Here is a 17,540-nt window from a genome sequence, read left to right on the forward strand (position 1 = left end):
ACAGGGCACCTGGATTTGAACCAGGGACCTTTTGATCTGCAATCAAATGCCCTACCCCTGAGCCATGGCCCCAGTTACCTATCATATCTTAATAAGACATTTCCATAGTTGCAGTCTTTCCCAAGCTGTGCTCTCCATCCTGTGTCTCCCTGAGCTGCGGCTCTGGGCACCCACCTCCACGCCTGTCAGAAGCTGCCCCCTTCTTCAGAGTCTGTGCACCTGTGCGCACCCAAACATTCCTCCTCCCAGGGCACTTTTCATCCCTTCCTCATTATTATTATTATTATTATTACCGGGGATAGGAGGAATTCCACCCATTCCCTTAATATCTAAGATGCTTTATTTCTTTTTTCTTTTTCTCCATCTCCCACTCTCTGTTTTGGTTTTCTTTCCCAGGGACCAAGGTCTGGGACCTTTCAGACTCTCAGGAGCTTGGCTTACCCCAGGGGAGGCATCTGGCCAAGAAAGCTGCAGCCCCGGCTTTTTTGGGGAAGAAGAGTGGGCAAGGATAAACCCAGATGTCAGCATAGCTGGAGGGCCTGGGATCGGGTGCTAAGCCTACTGGTTCTGGAACTCAAAGAGCCTCTGCTTTACAGTCTCTGTAACGCTGAGCCGTCATTGCATTTCCGCTTGAGTCTTTCTTTGTTATGTTGTGCTATACTCTTGGACAAGATTGTCAACTGTTTTATTTAGATTATTCCGAAGCAAGATTGGCCTTCCCTGATAGAGGAGGATCGTTCTTTGGTTGAGGGTATCCGTGGAGCTGCGCCCTGCTCGGACCTCCAAAGAAGCTCTTGAGGTCCTAGGAGGATGTAGGCTAGTCAAGCTGCCGAGGCTCCAGACACAGACAAGGGAGGCGCTGCACGTGAGAGTCTGCCTTTCGTTAAAAAAAAAAAAAAAAAAAAAAGAGGGCCGGCCCGTGGCTTGGCGGTTAAGTGCGCGCATTCTGCTGCTGGCGGCCCGGGTTCGGGGCTGGGTTCGGGCCCGGGTTCGCCATTCGGGGCCCGGGGTTCGGAGCCCGGGCGCGCACCGACGCACCGCTTCTCCGGCCATGCTGAGGCCACGTCCCACATACAGCAACTAGAAGGATGTGCAGCTATGACATGCAACTATCTACTGGGGCTTTGGGGGAAAAAATAAATAAATAAAATTAAAAAAAAAAAAAAGAGTTAAGAGTTTGGCAAGTGGATGATTTTTTCCAGAATTATAAACAACACTTTGATGAACATAAACATACATCTTTGCCCACATCTCAGATTATTTTGCCTAGGATTGATTTCTGAAAGTGACAACATCAGGCTCCAAGGACCCCGCTCAGCAGTGTGGCTCACAGCAGCGATTCTCAACAGTAACTCAGTCCCGGCGGGTCCCGGGTGCTCTTTCTGTCACTACTCTCCCCCGCGGTCCTGCCAGGTTGCGACATTCACTCTGCCTCTCACCGGAGTGCTAACAGTCGGCTTCAGAGAGGCGTCCGCAAATCCTCGGTGTAGTCATCAAGGTACGGAGCGTGGCTCCCAGACTTGTAGCACCAGGGCCCTGAATTTGTAGATCTGACCTGGCTCTCAAAACCTCCCTAATCAGACTCTCAAAGACGGATAGCTAATAAGCCAGAATGCCCTTCAGGTTACCTGGGAAACCAAATTAGCTAACAGAAGTTTGCTTAGTGTGGTTGCAATCAAGCAAATGGAATTGAATGCTCTTGAGGATATTTTCTCAGGCCACAGAAAATTATCATGAATTATTCCGGTCCAAAGTACTATCCCTTCTCTAGAGACCAGAATACTCACATCCACCAAACTGAGAATCTCAGTGCGTCCTCACTCCCCCAGCCCTGCCAGATCACTGAGTCCTGTCATCCGATCTCCTGAACACAGTACCCCTTCTCCTTCTCCTAGTGTCTCAGCTCTGTGATCTGGGTGTGTACACATCTTAGTCCACGGATTGAGGGGGAGAAGACAGGTAACTTTATTACGCTACAAAACGACTTGATCTCTATTTTGTGTCCCATCCTGTGAGTTGCAGAAGTTCAATGACTCAACCCCGGGATCCCCCACAATTTCCCTCGTGGTGCACCTAAGTTCTGAAGGGGCTTTCAGAGAACCGCGGCTTTGGGGGTGGGGTGAGCATCTGGTCCTCCACATCGCCTTCACCACATTGTGAGCGTGGGGACCTTCTGATCTCATGCTGGTCCCTGCTGCATCTTCTTCGGGGTTCCCTGGCACTCCTGGCCACGCCCATGCGGCGCTGGCATGTCCCATGTGGTGCTCCCATGCTGGGACAGAGTTGGCTGCTCCGGTGCCAATCATTATTCCCTGAATCCCTCAGCACCCAGACCATTGGGATTTGAAAGGTGAGCACTGACTATTTGCATTCTACAGGGTCATCCCTTCCCTGTGGTGTTAAAGGCACAAGACTTATCTGGCTGCATGGGGGAGGTGGGGATGGCAGCCCTAGGGGGGCAGGAAGCCTTGGTTACCATCTTCATTATGACCCACTGCACCTGAGCTGTAGGAAGACTCAGCGTCCTAACTGCTCTCTCCATCTCCCCTCCATGACCCGGTTACTCTCCATCCTTCTCAGACAGTTCCTATAGGGGCCTTCCTGTGACTCAGCACTAAATGCTTTCTGTGAATTGTCTCCTTTTGTTTTCACATCAACCCTATGAGATAGGAACGATTATTATCCCCAGTTTACAGAAGAAGAAACTAAAGCTTAGAGAAATTCAGTTACCCACCCCCTAACTCCAGAACTAAAACTTGTGACCATATTGCAAGATTGAAACACAGATGGAATCGGGTTTCTGTCTGCATGGCAGTGCTAGATAAAACATCAGAGAGCTCCTTGCTGTCTGATTTTCCCTCTAAAATATTTAGGAGCTAGCAGCCCATCACTCGTTGCTTTAGGCTGCTAGGTTATAAGACAATTAATTAGGTCACAGCCCGCTGTTACTGATATTCCAGCCTGAAGAAGTCACTTTGAGTGCTCCTTCTCATAAACACGTCTCTCTGGACCACTTCTGCTGATGGCCAATCCCAGCTGTTGCACGCTGACTCTAGTTTCACTTTCACAGAGAGATATTATCTTTAAGTGACTTTATCTTCAGGTTTCAGGAGTATCACCATCCCAAATACGAATAACAGTGGGAGGGTCCCAGCAGAAGCTGGAGGTAAGCACTTTTCCCCTAATCCCTGGACAATCCCTGAGGCAGGAGCCCGCCTGGCCCAACAGCAGAGCAGCTGGTGCCCATCAAGGTGTCCCTGCGCTGGTCACCCAGCCCTATGTGGCTACTGACACCGCTGGTGGTGCTGCTAATGAGCAGAAACCACAGTGACTGGTTCTACGAGCGTGCTGCTTTGCTTCTCCCTGCTTTTCTGCAAAGCTCCTTTTGAAAATGTCAGCCTATCTCCACGGTGCTGAGAGGAATAAGGAAAGAACGTTATCCCCCAATACACCAATACACGCTTTATCAACGTAAGATACAAAACCAAATCAGAACTAGAAGACGAAAACAGTGGTTTTTACTTGGGGATCATAGTTTCCTCTGTTGTATATAAAAATGTTTATCTATGAGAAAGGAATTTTTTTTGCCTTTATTATGGAAAATTTCAAATATATACAGAAGTAGTGCTATCCATCATCCAGTGTATTAGTCAGGGTTGTCCGGAGAAACAGAACCAATTGTATATATAATTATATACATATGGAGAGAGAGATTGACTATAAGGAATTGGTTCATGTGACTGTGGAGGCTGAGAAGCCCCATCTACAAGTTACAGACCCAGGAAAGCCAGTGATGAAATTCTAGTCTGAGCCTGAAGGTCCGAGAATTGGAGAGCTGCCGGTGTAAGTTCTAGTCTGAGTCAGGAGAAGACTGATGTCCCAGCTCAAGCAGCCAGGCAGAGAGTGAATTCTCCCTTCCTCTGTCTTTTTGTCCTATTTAGGGCCTTAGTGGATTGAATGATGCTCATCAGCATTGGGAAGGGCAATCTGCTTTGCTTAGATTTTACTGATTCAAATGCTAATCTCATCTGGAAATACCCTCACAAGCACACCCAAAAATAATGTTTAACCAAATATCTGTGTGCCCTATGACCCAGTTAAGTTGACACATAAAATTAACCATCACATTCAGCTTTAACAATTTTCAACATGGCCAATCTTGTTAGATCTAGAGGTGTAACAATGGGCCCTCTAGGACAAGTTCAACTGACCCCGTCTTATCAACAGAGTGATTAAGAGTGGTTTTTCAGGAACTGATAAATGACTCCTTGTCCAGGTTGGTTAAGACCACCAGCTCATCCACTGGGCCTGGGAGAATGACCCATAGGTGATCCTATGACATCAAGGTTTAGCTCCTCCCTTCACCCTCAGATCATAGTAACACTGCCATTTTGTGAACATGCATCCTATGAAGAGCCAAGAAGCTTGACTACGCTTGTGCAGATCATCAATTACCTCACTTCTCCTTACCCCCAATCATCTGTCTCCACACTTCAGACCACCTTGCCTTTCATCCCATAAATTTACCCCCAGCCATGGATCGGGGAGACAGATTTGGGAGTGTTGCCTCCTGTCTCCTTGCAGATAGATCTCGCAATAAAGCTGTATTCTTTCCCCAAAAGCTGATGCCATAATCATTGGCTTTTTTTTTAAATGCACATCTGGTAGGAGAACCCCATGTCTGTGTGATAACAGAGGCTTGATCAGATTCAGGTTCAATTTTTTTAGCAAGAAGTCGTTGCTGGAAGTACTGTGTTCTTCCTTTGTATAAGGATGCTCGTCATGTCTGCTTGTCTCTCTTTTTGTGAAATTAAGAATAACTGGTATGTTGAGAAGTTGTTAACCTCATTATAAATTTCCCCATCAGACATACATCTCATAGTTTTAGCTGACATTAGTGACACTTGCTTACATCCATTATTTCATTAGGAGTTACAAATGGTTTTATTCTAATTCTCCACCTTTATTAGCACAAATTCTTTTATAAAGAAGAATTTCCTGTGTCAGCTATTTGAGTCTGTTGGAATATGGTTAATACAGAAGGTGTGGAACAAATGCTTGATTCCTTCCTCTCATTTGTCAGTTTTCAGAATATTGAATTGATGCCTTGGCAGCCTCCAAATTTGGCCAGTCAGGGCTTTTTTTTTTAGTATCATAATGAATTCATGGATTTTTAAAATACATGTTTTACATGTTTCAATCAATTGCACTCATTCTTTTTGATCCTCACATTGCCTCCCTTTTGGCTCGTGGGAGCCTATTCAGTTTGGTTCCTGTGTCCATTTAACATGACTCTAGCAGTCTTTGAGAGTTTCCTTGTTTCCCGTATGACGTGTGTGTGTGTGTGTGTGTGAGTGTGTGTTTGCCCTGGCAAAATGACATTGCCAGGTGGCTGGGCTGCCCAGGAGACGTCTTTAAGTAGACATCAAGGCCAGTCCTGGAGAGCGACTAGTACTTGTCTGCAAGGTGGAGGGGATCAGAGGTCATCGACTGTAACAAATGTACCGCTCTGTAGGGGGTGTTAACAATCGGGGAGGCTGTGCACGTGTGGGAGCAGGGGGTACATGGGAACTCTCTGTACCTTCCTCTCAATTTTGCTGTGAACCTAAAACTCTAAAAAAAATAAAATCCTGAGAATAAATTTAAAGAATAAAAAAGAAAGTATGTGGTGAAAATTCTCCTCACCTACCCTAAGCCTCCCTGCTCTGGTCCTTGGAGGAAACCCATGTTGATGGATCCTTACGTATTCTTCCACAGAGAGTCTGTACGTGTGAGTAATGAACGCATAGTCTCTCCTCGACTTTTTCGTAAACACAAATGATAGCGTAGCATTCACACTGTACTGCAGCTAATTTCTAATTTAATATAAGGAATGCATTGCCTGCAGCCATTTCTCCTTACAGGAAGAGAGCAAGTCCTATGAGAGGTGCAACCCAGGGTTCAGAGACTCATAGCCTCTGGATGCATTCGATGCTTAGCAGGAGTGATGAGGAAGGTTTCCAGCTGAAATTCCACTTTCTTTACCCCATATCTATGGATAGAAGGGTTCACTACCAGGAGGTGCAGCTGGGTAAAGGGAAAGTTGAGATAATTATAGGTGGCATCTGGGTTTGAACTGGGGACCTCTTGATCTGCAGTTGAATGCTCTACCCCGAGCTACCCCCCCAATGGGATCTATGAGCCTCCTCAGGATTTTTCACTTTGGTCGCCACACTCAAGACTCCTGTGATAACTGTAGGACTTAATGTTTATTGAGCATTTATAATGTGCTAGATACATTGTTCTAAGAGCTTCAGATGTATAATTTAAAAAATCATTTGTGGTAGTACTATCACCATCCCCATCGTCATCGTGGATGACAATGACACCGGGAATTGAAGTAACTTGCCCCAAATCACAGAGTAAGAGACACAAGAAGAGTTAAACGACCACCACGTGTCCTGCCTCCGCTCAGCTGCCCTGTGAGTGTGGCTCTTCAGGGCCTAGCTGTCTCATGGCCGACCCTTCTCACTGCCTGTGACAACCAGCAGTGCCCCTCCCCCTCCATCCCTGTAGCAGTGCCCCAACCTCCCCCTTTTTAGAATGGGGTTGTCCAGGGAAGCAGAGAGGGGACCTAACCCAGCGCCTTGAGAGGACCCAACAGAGCCTTTTGGAAGTTAGAGCGCTTGAACTGAGGTTTTCAAAATTTGTGAATTAATCAGCTTTTGTATGAGTAGTCGCAGAAGTGAAAATGCACAAAAGAGCATACAGAGAAAAATTAAGACTCCATTCCATCTCCGTCACCCAGCCACCCTGTAACCTCCTTACTGGTTTCTTGTGTGTATACCTTTAAAAGGGAAAATGTTCTCTGAGAGCTCCAAGGTTAATCTAATTTCAGGTTATTATAGTGCTTATATCCGTATACAAATATGTACACAAAACTAGATATAAATGCCTTGTACCTACAGTTTTATACACTAAGACAAAACAATTTTAGAAATCAATACAAACAAAATCACAAAACCAATAACATTCAAAGTAATAGCAATTCAGATGAAATTGTTTTGCTAGAACTAACAGGCCTTTGCAATGTGCGTGTGGGGCTGTCCGTGCTGAAGATCCCCCTGTCTGCCGACTTGTCTCTGAAGCCCCTCCGCTGATGCCCCCGGCTCCGATGCCTCTCTCGGGGGCTGGAGTCGGCTCTGTCCTTTCATCAGCACAGGCATTACAGCCCAGCGGGTGACAACGTAATCACAAACACACAGGCACACTCCAGCACTGGCATCTAGGTTATAGATGGCCATCTGAACAAGCCATAGTACGCCTACATCTGAAAGGTTAGGATTGTTATTAAAATGTGACTAGAACATTTTAAAGATTCTTAGGCGACCTCAAGGACCACTGAGAAACACCGATCTAGCTGTCCCTTCACGCTACCCACCTGAAAAGAGGCTCACAAGCCTGCCTGTCGACCAGAGTCGGGCCTGGGACACGAAGGTTGTGATTTCTGCTCCAGTCTAAGCCTCCGGCCTCACTGGGCAATGCGCTGCCCCCGCTTCCCTTTCTCCTCCTCCCTGTCCGACCCCTCGACCAGGCAGGGCAGATGAGCCTTTCTGAGCAAGACACCCATCCTGGAGAGTGTTAGTTGGTAAGTTCGTGACTTCGGGGTTGAGAAACTACGAAGTCTTTGTTAGTAGAGCCACAAAAGTCTGTCACTGGGAACAGTCCTGCTCTCAGGTCTGTTGTCCCAGCATCCAATTCATGGAATCAAAGCGATGCTTTTGCAGTTCATTCTGTCAGAGGCGGAACACCTGACATTATTCCGAACGCGGTTAGCCACTCCACTTACATGGAACGCTCAAGACGGAGCTCGTCGTTGCTGCAGTAATAATATGAGAATGCAAGTTTTGGAGCACGGCATTGTGATACAAACGATGTTCTTGGCAAGGAAGTCTTCAGAAAGTTCTAAGCAAATTAAGCAGAAATGCCTTTGGAACTGGTTGTGGCACATGTGACCCACAGTGCATCCCAACAAGCTGTGACATTCTACCAATCAATACAAAAGCGGGTTTTGTTTTAAAAAAGTGATATATACGCAGATAAAGTAAATTATTTTTGTGACAGAGCTGATTTAATACAAGAAAATATTTCATTATGGCAGTGCGTACTTTCTCTCTTCGCAAATATTTTTGAAAATAGCTACTGAATAGAACTACTTTGCAGGTCCACCAATATAATCTGTTTCTTAGACATTTCTGTCCCTAATACCACTAAGATTTTAGAAATGTTGGAAACTTTGAGGAAGTACATTGTAAATTAACCTAAGTGTCCTGCAATGGTATTGATATTAACATTTTTTTTCTGTAAAAAAGTGCACCAAATTGTTGTTGCATTTTGCACAAATCTGTTGGAAATCTTTAATCAAAGTTTCCAACAAATGGTGTACTCCACAACTCTAGCTTTTGAAACTTTTAGGGAGTTGCAATAAATGAAAACAAAATTTGTGAACAGAAAGACATGGAAACGTATTCTCGGAAAAGCAAGAGAGAAACTGAGCAAATTCAACAATGAGAGTTCAAATGGTGTGTAAGATTTAATTTTGAATTTCTAAAATTGCACTCACAATATCTCAAAAGAATCTTTGGCTGGATCTCCTCATTTAAGTTGGATAAATTTACAGTCTATACCTGAAACGAATGAAATTTTAAAAGCTTATGATTTTGCAGCATCTAAATTTGGTGAAATATTCAAAAGAATCACAGTCATTTGAAGAGTTTTGTCCTAAATATTTTTGTGGAAGAAATATATTTTGAATGAAAGCAAAAAAGACAATACCTGTGAAAATTTTGTGATGAAAATATTTACATATTGCAGTACAAAAAAAATTAGAACTGAGAATACTGTTTAATTACCTCAGCACCTGTAGCAAAAGTATTTTAATTAAACACACTGTGGTCTGCAGAGAAAAGTCAGTTGAAGGTGGTTCTGCAGGGTCCTGGAAATCTGCGGGTCTCCTGTCCCTTCCCAGAGCCGGCTGCCTACCCTGGTCTCGCCTCTGTCCTCCAGGGCTCCAGAGCAGCCCTCTTTACCTCTGGCTAACACTCCTTGTACTGATGAGGAAGGGGAGGTGATGGCAGTGCTTGGGCCAGACCCCGACTTCTGACTCCTCCGTGGGGCTTCTTCCCTCCACCACACTCTGGGGAGCAAGGGAGCCTCCCTGTACCCTGAGCAGCCATCCCCCTCAACCCTCCCCTCGAAATTACAAGAAGCCAGTGAGGCCTCCCCTGCTCAGGAGCTGTTCATCACCCACAGGCGGCTGGTCTGGATTGACAGGGGTCTTAAGAGGAATCTGCAGACCAGACTTCAAAGACTCGGTCCAAAACCCCCACAAAACGTAAAGTATCTCATTTATAATGTTTCATATTGATTACATGTTGAAATGATAATGCTTTGGATATACTGGATTAAAAAATAGGGAAATTAGGGCCAGCGTGGCTTAGCGGTTAAGTGCACGCGCTCCGCTGCTGGCGGCCCGGGTTCGGATCAGGGCGCGCAGGACGCACTGCTTCTTGGGCCATGCTGAGGCCACGTCCCACATGCAGCAACTAGAAGGATGTGCAGCTATGACATACAACTATCTACTGGGGCTTTGGGGGGAAAAAATAAATAAATTAAAAAAAAATAGGGAAATTAGTTTCACTGGTTTCTTTTTACTTATTTATTTTTTTAATTTATGTTTTCCAGTTTTATTGAGATAGAGTTGACATATAACATTGTATAAGTTTCAGGTGTAATGATTTCATATTTATATATTTTGCTAAATGATCACCACAATAAGTCTAGTTAACATCCATTGCCTCACATAGTTACAATTTTTTCCTCTGTGATGAGAGTTGTTAAGATCTACTCTCTTAGCAACTTTCAAATATACCATACAATATTATTAACTATAGTCACCATGCTGTACATCATTATCTTATAACTGGAAGTTTGTACCTTTGACCTCCTTCACCCAATTCTCTCACCACCCACTCTTCTTACTTTAAATATTGAACATGGCTACGAGCAAATGTACATTTAGATATGTAGCTCGCATTCTGTTTCCAGGCAAGAACACTGGCGTAGACCTTGGCCTTGGCAACGAGTGGCCTTGACCTTACTGGCGAGGGGTTGGCTGTGACCTCAGAGGCTTGCAGCTTGCCTTGACCTTGGCTCGGCTTGTGGTGGGGCAGTTTCCCCAGGATCAATTCTTGGCCTTGATTCCCGCCACACAGAGGAGCCTTCGTGTTCACTCTCTGGTCCTGATTCTTGGGAGCCTGCTCTCTGTGCTGCGGGCAGAGCAAGAGAACACAATGCTGGTTGTCATCAGACCTGCTTTGTAGGTACCGTCACAGGGCCATATGGCCATGGACATGTGATCTGGCCTCCCTCTGCCTTGGTTACCTCTTTTGTAAAGTAGGGACGACAATGGATGATGGAAACACCTATCTTTACAGGCTTCCTGTGAGGATGAGATAAGAATGTGAAGACCAGGGGGCGCTCTCTCCAGACAGGAGAGAGTCGGGAGGTGGGAGGAGGCCTGGAGCTGCAGGATGAGAGGGGGGTCCTATTTTCAGGATGGTTGGGATACAGGAACAAGTGACCAGGAAAGGAAGACTAAGGCAGGCTCACTGGAGCCTGGGAACTCCAAAACAGAAGCTGCAGGCAGCACCCGGATTTGAACCAGGGATCTCTTGGTCTGCAATCAAATGCTCTACCCCTAAGCTATACCCACTACCAGTCAGTATTTTTTACTCCAGCCTTTACACTCATAGAGCCACACCCAGGCCCTATAAACCATTGCAGCTTTTGTACCTTGGGCTTCATTTTCCATTGTCACTACAAGCTGGCCTTCCTGCTCTGAATCCCAACCCACTTTCTTCCCCAAGTCTGGTCGATGATTGATTTGGTCAAAATCTTTTCTCCACAGCTGGAGGCAGCAGGGGTTCAGGGACCCTCTCTTTCCCTTATCTGGATGAGAAAACCCAGGTCACCTGGAGCCCTTCCATCACGCTTGCTCTGGGTCTGAGAGCCCGGCCCACCTCGCTTATTCCCTCAGTCGTCCTCCATCTATAGACTTTTCTTTATCCGTCCTTTGTTCTTTTTGCTCTCCTTCTCCTTTTTAATTCACCACCTGTCTTTCCTCTTCCCATCATTCTCTGCTGTCACTCACGGTCCTCCTCCCCACCTGCTCTCCTCTCCAGACCATCAATACTTCCTCAGTCCTTTATCTGATTCAAGTACTGTCTTTTTCAAACTAGCTCCTTACCTGAGATATAAATGGAGGACCAGGCTTAGTAAATAAAAGGTAGACCGTTTATTTCCGAAAATAAAATAGGTGACAGAAGCTAAGAAAACTGTGAAGATAACAGAAGCAACATTGGAGGACATGTCCCAGTAAACACTAGAACATCTACCACAACACGAGGCTGAGAGCATCACGAGGACAGCACACCTGAGCTCCAGACCTGAGGACATCCCGAAGTATGCATTCAAACTTGGTAAAAGGTAATCACTAATGTGTGCTGAGCAGTCCTTAAGTCCACAGCAACCGCCTGAGACAGGAGCTCTGGTTGTCAGCCCAGTCCTTCAGACAAGGAAACCGAGGTGCTGAGATGTTCAATGAGTTGTCCAAGGTGGAATGATTAGCGAGCAGCGTTGCAAACTCAGCCTTCTGGCGCCAGAGTCCATACATGTAACCACAGCATTTTATGCCTGATAGTTACAGAGTCATACAGTCACAGGGGAAAGGAAGGGTCATTTACATAAAATTACACTGGGAGAATTTAGTTGGCCATTTGGGAAAAATAATTAAAGTAGCAACTGAACTTCTCTTTGTGATCAAAACAAATTCTGAGTGGATTAAAGCATTATGTATAAAATAGCAAACATAAATAAAAGTATAAGAGAATATAAATGAATATCTAACTGATTTCTGAATGGCAGGGAAGGCCTTTCAATGGAAGAAATCCCAACAGAAAATACCAATAGATTTGGCTACAGTAACATTAAAAATTTAGGTATATGAACAAAATTGAAAGGTTAATAGCAAGCTGGGAAAATATTTCCATCATTTATGACAGACAAAATGTTACAAATTAATATCCTTAATATGTAAAGAGCCCACATATAACACAAAAACCATCAACAGACAAGTCACAAAAGGAAATGAGGAGCTAGTAGACCAGGGTCAGTGTTCAATCTCAGTAAATCCTGGCAGAACCAAAGAAATACAAATGAAAACATCATAACATTTTTCACCCACCAAATTAGAAAAAAAATTAAATAGTAATGATCATCTGCTACTGTAAACTAGGGCTGTAAATTGCTACAATCTTTCTTGAGGAGAAGGGCGAGATAAAACAAGAGATCAGTTATAACAGTTAATTCCCTTTGACCTAGCAGTAATTCTATTTTATGAATCCACCCTTAGAAAAAGCCTGAAATATGAACAAATGTGGGCTCAAAGATTTGTCAGTACCCTTAAGTGTTATATTTAAACAAATAGAAACTGACATGCCTAATATCAGAGAGGTAGATAGTAAAGTTTGGTGTACCCCCGATCGAAAACTAGGTGCCTGTTGAAAATGTTCGTTATCATTCACAAGAAACTGTGAGTCATGTGTGAAGTCAGAGGGTCTCCATTCTGACCGCACAGTAGACTCGCCTGGGGAGGATGGAAAAGCTCTACCGCAGGGAGGAGGAGGCAGGTCAACTGAATGAGTGATGCCGTCACTGATATTTATTAAAACCAGGAGATTCTAATGTGCACCCATGGTTGGGAATTTCTGTGTTAAATGATAGAGAGCAATATCTCAAATGTAAAAATAATTAGAAACAAACAAAAAAGCTAAAAGGAAATATTCTGAAATCCTAATGCTCTTATCTCCATGGTGAGATTATTAGTGATTACTTCTTCTTTATATTTTTCTGAATTTTCAGTAATTGTATTATTTTATAAACCACTTGGAAATTTAAAAAAAATTTTTATAAGGATCTGGAAAAAACACTTCTGAGTTCAAATAGGGACCTCTCCATCTCTAGTCAAATACCCCACCTCAGGCCACAGCGCCAAAGCCCAGCCCCTCCTCCTCCGCCTCCTTGCCACTCTCAGGACTCTGGTCAAGCGCTGATGCTTTCCATGGCCTTCCAGGAAGCAGACTTACCTGTCCGGAGGCCCTCGTTGTCCGGCCTGCTGGCATTATGTTCCTCTTGCAGACACACGTAAGTTTTCACCATTTGCTCCACGGCATAAAGGCAAAGACTGAAAAATAAATAGGGGGATTATGGGTGATTTTAAAACTTTCTTCTTTATACTCTTCTATAGTCTCTAAATTTTCTGCATAAAATGTTTTACTTTCAAAATCAGGAAAACTAATAAATATTACAAATTTAGGCATTTTCCTTTCTAGTAATTGCAAGCAATACCATTTCCTACTGATATAATTAAATAATTGCTTTAAGACAAAAAGGATCGATGGAATGCTAATTTGGGAAATACGCGTTAAAATTTACATACAACTCGTTTAAGCTTTTATAGAAGTCATCGTTTCCACTTTGCAGATGAAGACACAGCCTCACAGCTTCGTCTGCCATCTCTCCCCCTCCAGGTTAGGATGTGTGTCATTCTAAGGTATGAATAACGGCTCCCATATGTTGAGTGTTGACTCTGTTGGAGGCACTGCACGTACGTCTTCCCATTTCATCCTCCCAAGAACTCTTGGATGTAGGTAAAATTATCGTTTACCATGAAGTAGCTAAGATCACTCCCCTTTTATAGTTGAAGAAACAGAGACTCAGAGGAGTTAAGTGACTTTCATTCAGTCTTTCAACAAACACTTAGTAAGCACTACTGTCTTTCAAATTCTAGTCTAGGCACTGAGGGCTCAGCAGTGAACAGGGCAAATAAAGTCCCTGCCCTCATGGAGCTTATATTCCAGGAGGTGTAGGGTGATAGACAAGCAAACAAATAAATGAACATGATCATCACAGATGCTGAAAATGCTGTAGGAATACAGCGGGGTGATGTGACAGAAGACGACAGGGGCGAGATGGGGTGCTCAGGGAAGTGACAGTTTGAGCTTAAGTCTGAATGCTAGGAAGTGAGTGTGTAAAAATGCGGATACAGAGCATTCCAGGCTGCGGATACAGTGACTGTCAAGGACCTGAGGCAGGAAGTAGCTCGGCAGATCGAGGAGCATGAACAGTGCCAGTGTGGCTGCGGCAAAGGGACAGAGCGGGACACAGATTCGAGCAGAGGCCAGGAAGGTGGGCCTGTGACCCATGGTCAGAAGTGGGCTTTACTTCCTGTGCCGCTAGTGAAGGGTGGGGCCTGGACTGAATGCAGACCTGTCTCCTCAAGGGGACCAGGACCACCGCCTCACGAACCTTTGCAGTGGGCTCTCTGCAGTGGACTCAACAATATTAGGTTTGTTATTGTTCATCCAGGGGGGCTGGTCCTGCCCTAGTGGGGCCGACCTTCTAGCGGAGGAGGCACACACCAGTGTGACACACTGTCCCTCAGGTACTTCCTTCTTCAGTTGTCACTGTGAGGAGTGGCGTGAGCCCACAGAACAGGGCAGGGTGACCTTAGGATCTGCAGGTCCAGGAGAGCTTCTCTGTGGCAGCCACATCTCCACAACACCTTGAAGGAGGAAGGGAAGTTAGTTAGGAGATGAGGGGCTCAGGGGGACTGGGCAGCGTGGCAGAGCCTGAGCCAGACAAGCAGAGAGAAGGCCTGGGTGCCAGAGTCGGGGGAGACAGCTTCTTGTGGGTTGAATAGTGTCTTCCCCAAATTCATCCTTCCAGGAAGCTCAGAATGTGGCCTTATTTGGAAATAGAGTCATTGCAGATGTAGTGAAATTAAGGCGAGGTCAGGCTGAAGTAGGTGGGCCCTCTGTAATGCAATATGACTGTCGTCCTTATGAGAAGAGACACAGAGAGAGACCCACAGGGAGTACGCCACATGACAAGGGAGGCAGACATCGGAGTGATGCTTCTACAAGCCAAGGGATGCCCAGGACTGCTGACAACCGCCAGAAGCTACTGAGATAGGTAGCTAGGTAGACATGAGCTGGGGATCATGGTTGGAGACCTTGCTGCATCAGTGGAGCACCTTATTGGCATCCAGACAAGAGTGGGGAATCACAGCTGAGACCTTGCTATATCAAAGAAGCGCCTTGCTGGCATCCCACAACATACAGATAACACCGGAGCCTGAGACCTTCAACCACCACGATAAAAATAACGAGTGCACAAAACAAAGCCTTCTGCTCTACACCCCTAGAGGACACTGATCTTTCTTTAATTTACATACAAATTCCATATGCATTAACCCCCCTTCCACGAGTGATGACTGCCATGACAGTTCCGGAGACTCCTCTAAAAGGTCAAGAACTTCCCCTCCCAACGTACAGGTGGAGGAAAAACCATTATTGGCGGATAACCAGATAATGCAAATTCCCTCTAAATGGCCCAAATAAAAATAAAACTAATAAAAATAAAACATCTGTCCCAAGACACGGGGCAGATGCGTTCCCTGGCACTGCCCGCTCCTCACTTGGAGTGTATCTGACCTCTCCTCTAATAAATCTTTGCTTGCTGGCTGTTGCCCATGTGTCGGTGTCTGAATTCCTCTCTTATGCTGACCAGGAACCTGGGTGATTGGGCTTTTTAGTCTGGTTACACTAGGGGAGAAGTGTGGAATAGATTCTCCCTAGAGCCTCCAGTAAGAACCAACCTGATGACACCCTGATTTTGGATTTATAGCCAATATATTTCTGTTGTTTAAGGCCACCAAGTTTGTAGTACTTTGTGACAGCAGCCCTACCAAATGAATATGCAGCCGGAGAGAGGGCTGGAGACACAGGAGAGCCTGGTGGGCCCTGAAGAGATTTTGGATTTTACCTTAAGAGCAGTGGGGAACCACTGCTCCAAGGGTGTTAAGCAAGAAAGGACCATGATCCAATCTGTATTTTCAAAGAATCCCTCTGGCTGCCCCGTGTTCCCAAATCCAATAAGAATCAGGTCCCACAATATGGCCCACACCGCCATTCCAGCGCCCCTGCCCACCTGGTCATCACCCACAGGGAACCACAGGTTGTCCCTTGAAGGCAGGTATTCTCAGCCTCCCCGCAACTCCCCGCGGAGAGGCCGCCCTCCCAGTCCTCAGCTCTGCCTGCAGGTCCCTACCTACTTCCCACCAAGAACAAGCCTAAACTGGCGGACCTTCCGGAAAGCGGTTTGCCAATATGCATCAAAAGCCTTTAAAAAAGTCCATACTCTTTGACAGAGCAATTCCCTCTCGTGGAAATAACCAGACGAATATTTGAAAATGTTTCAAGAAACAAAAGCCAAGCCAATCATCAGCGCGCATGGTGTCAATACTAGCTTAATCGACTGAGCTTGAGAAAGTTGGGTAAACTGACAGGCTGCCCGGGAAGCGTTTTATAAACCCTGAGCCCGGTACGTTCGTGGCTCATCCCTTCCTTCTGGGTCCCCGGGCCCCCTGGGATGCCCTTTGTCCTCTTCTCTGCAGTGGCTTCGAGCCTTCGGGCGGGCACGCCTCGGCTCTCCCGCACTCTGCAGGCCCTGACGCCCCCGCTTTGTCGGCACCCGCCGGGTCCCAGCGCGGGGACCCGCACAAAGGACGGGCCCCGCCGAAGCTCGAGGCATGGGGACGCGCAGGCCAGGCGCGCGAGGAAACGGGAAAACCAAGCGGCTTCTGCCCCACAGAGCAGCAGGCCGGCTTCGGGACCGCCTCGAGGAAGGGCCACCGCACGGCACGGACACCCAGCCGCGCCCTCCGGCTGCGTCCGCGCCGCACACCCCGGTTTCGGGGACAGCCCTTCTCCGGGCGCGCGACGGCCGTCCCGCGCCACCACCGAGAGGCCGGCGGTCCTAGAGCGGCCGCGGGCGGCCAGGTGTGGCGCCGCGGCCTCCCGGCCTCCCGGCTCCGGCCGGCAGGGGGCAGCACGGCCCGGCCCGGCGCCCCACGTGGCGCGGGTGAGGTAGCGAGGCTGTGGGCCCCGCGGCGGGGCCCGGCGGCGTGGGCTCTGTGGGTCCCGCGGGTTGGTGGCGGAGGCTCGGGCCGAGGAATTTTAAAAATTTGAATCATCAAAAATTAAACTTACAAAATGCATATACATTTATTTAAAATATAAATATGTAAATCTATAGAAATACATAAAAAATATATAGCGGTTTTTATTAAGCCCGGGCTCCAGCATCTCGCAGCATCGCTTACAGCGCCCGTATGAGACAGACACGCACGTCCCCGTTTCACAGGTGCTCACGCTCACTCGGGGCCCAGACTTTGGAGGGAGTCCATGAAGGCTCAGGCAGGAGATGGAGCTGGGAGGCTGGCGAGGAGGCTGAGGACGGGACACGGCTGTCCCCCAGGGAGACAGGACCGGGATCTGCGGGACCCCAGGGAAGTCCTCAAGGGGCTGGGGGCCTGGGATTGGGCGAGGACGCTTCCTCCGGGTCCCGACGCTATGTGTGTCTACGTGCCGCAGCTGCCG

The 17,540-nt window shown here is 46.6% G+C and overlaps 1 long non-coding RNA gene and 1 other non-coding gene across 3 annotated transcripts; both read right to left on the bottom strand.

Moving 5' to 3' along the window:
- Positions 1-73, bottom strand: TRNAC-GCA (transfer RNA cysteine (anticodon GCA)). Its single transcript has one exon. It is a non-coding gene; the product is annotated as a tRNA-Cys (tRNA).
- Positions 74-11,312: 11,239 nt separating this feature from the next.
- Positions 11,313-16,780, bottom strand: LOC131422615 (uncharacterized). Of its 2 annotated transcripts, none has more exons than XR_009224117.1 (3): positions 13,538-16,780; positions 13,185-13,282; positions 11,313-12,231 (listed from the first exon to the last, which is right to left on the bottom strand). It is a non-coding gene; the product is annotated as an uncharacterized LOC131422615 (long non-coding RNA). The 2 variants fall into 2 exon arrangements; XR_009224116.1 differs by lacking the exon at positions 11,313-12,231 and adding an exon at positions 12,692-12,806.
- Positions 16,781-17,540: the final 760 nt, after the last annotated feature.

Source organism: Diceros bicornis, chromosome 3 (assembly GCF_020826845.1).
Source record: "Diceros bicornis minor isolate mBicDic1 chromosome 3, mDicBic1.mat.cur, whole genome shotgun sequence".
Classification (NCBI taxonomy): domain Eukaryota; kingdom Metazoa; phylum Chordata; class Mammalia; order Perissodactyla; family Rhinocerotidae; genus Diceros; species Diceros bicornis.